We start from the raw sequence: 2639 nt of genomic DNA on the forward strand, positions 1-2639 counted from the left end.
TATTAAAATGTCTCCATTAGGTTTCAAACCAAGAACCTCTAAGCAAAAACAGCCTCCACTTACACTCGGCCATTGCTCTTTTTATTACTATACGTGACAAATATTAATTATATAGTATACATAAATAACTAATTTAATTTAATTTTTATTTTTTCTATTTTTGAAATTAATTATATTTTAATTATATACCATTATTAATATAAATATAAATTTCACTAAAAATTTATTAATTTACTTGATCTATTTCAATACTAGTATTGTGATTAAAGTTATTTGTTTTGATGTTAGTATTAAAATCGACTGATATTATAGTTAGATGATAAGTTTTGTGAATTAATTGTTATTTTTATTGTGTCAAATTAATATATTATTGTAGTATTACTGATAAATTTTATAATTTTTTTATATTAGTTATTTTTAGAATTTGAGACTTGATTCTTCATAAAATATTAGTGAAGATATGTATTTTAAATTTTAATTTTAAGTTTTTAACTATTTTTTATTTTTTATTTACGTGAGATCGGCTTTACCATTTTAACGTTAAACTAATAAACTAATAAATCAGTAATCTGATTGGTTCGATTACCGGTTTAATTCTGACAATTATAGTTTTATATGTGGTTTTCTCCGAACCTTTTTGTATGGTTTTCTTATAATTTGTAATACTGGGCTTCACAATGCTGTTTTTGGTATTTAAGCTTTTCATAAACAAAATGGAGAAAACAAATGGGCTTCACAGGAAAACATCCAATAGAATGTTTGATATTTTTTTAGTAACTCATTCGACCATAATACCCAAACACAAAAAACTCATTCGACCAAAACTATTACAATTTTTGGTGAAAAATTTTTTAAAAAATGGCAAATATAAGGAAATTCGAACAAAGTAAATATGAATCTACCAATGGTGAAGCAAGCAAATTAACACAATCTTCTAATGGTGGTTTGCAAACAAAAGAAAAATATTTAAAAAATAATAATAATAATGCATAGCTTTTGCTCCGAAAACTATATATTTTACAAAAATATTTGGAATATATTAAATTAGTTACAAAAATTAATCAATATGTAAATACATATATACTTTCATTCATTTTTAATATGTATTTTATATATCAATAAATATTTAAACGCTGACTTGTTTTAATTGCTAATTTTGTTTATACCTAATATGGTTGATATTTTTATGGATGGATTTATAAAATTTGTGATTTTTAAGGGTACGGTACATGGGATAAAATAAATTATACACTTTTACGTTTAGAGTTTCTGCTGAGTCGGTCTTAGAGAAAATCGAAGAAAAAAAATACTTGTAGAGTTGAATTTTGAATTTTTACACCACAAATCTTTAGGCGTTTTATCGGTTCGGTTTGATTTGATTTTGGACCAAAAATTAATCGAATCGATCTATTCAGTTTTCATAGAATACCAATTAATTGGTTTATTGTCTGTGCAACAACCGAATCAAATCGAATCGAACCAAAAGCGGTTTGGTTCGGTTGATTTTTTCAGTTTTTAAATTCTAACTAATAGAAAATTAATCTCAGTAAAATGATGTTCAAAACAATCAATAAACTGAAATAACATTACATTACATCCAAATTCAACACAATTTCAACTCATTCCAACAACTAAACATAATAAAACATTGCATTACTAAGCCACTTCATTGGTTCGGTTCGGTTCGATTTCTGCCAAACCAACTAAAAACCGAACCGAACCAATCGATTTAATTCGGAAAAAAACCCAAAAAATCAATTTTTATGGTTTTGTATTCAGTTGTTGTAAATTTCGACTCGGTTTTACAGTTAATTTCGGTTCGGTTCGGTAACTTACACCCCTACAAACCTTTTCTTTTCCATTCTTCTAAAATCTTAATTTGTTTGGAAATTCTATATAATTGCATTTTTTTTGTGTTTGAGTCAAAGTAAAATGATTTTATAAGGGTAATTTCAAAACTTTCTTAAATGTTTAACAAAATGCTTCTGCCATTATTGATTTAGACGGTGTTAGGCTGTTAGCTTTGGGGGCATACTTGACAATACTTTATAAACATTATATATAAAATTGGGACAAATAAATTAGAAATAAAGTTTAAATTAAAGTCAGAAAATGATATATCAATTATTATACCGCTAATATACTTCTTTACATAAAAGCTTTTTCATTGTTTGCATACATTTTACGTAGGTTTTTTTTGGTTAAATACTTTGTTCGTTTCTAAGGTCTTGAGTAAAAATTAAATTTGTCTTCGACATTTTTTTATTATTAAAATTATCCTTAACGTTATAAAATGTTATAAAATTATTCTTTTTTTAATTTTAGACTAAAATACCCTTTATTATCGTCTTTTCTCTTTACCTTCCTCACTCTAGTGTCAGCCTCCTCCCTACTCCACTTTCTCCACCCAAATCTTCAACAACAACAATACCAATTTTTTTTTTTTAATTAAAAAAAAAATCAAACCAAGCCAATACATAATCAACAATAACAATATATCCAGATTCAAAAATCCATCACAACAACACCAACAATTTTTTTTTAATTTCAAAAAAATAAAATAAAACTAACACAAAATACTCAACAACAATATATTCAGATTCAAAAATCCAACAACAACAACATCACATTCAAATTCA

Source organism: Arachis ipaensis, chromosome B06 (genome assembly GCF_000816755.2).
Source record: "Arachis ipaensis cultivar K30076 chromosome B06, Araip1.1, whole genome shotgun sequence".
NCBI lineage: Eukaryota > Viridiplantae > Streptophyta > Magnoliopsida > Fabales > Fabaceae > Arachis > Arachis ipaensis.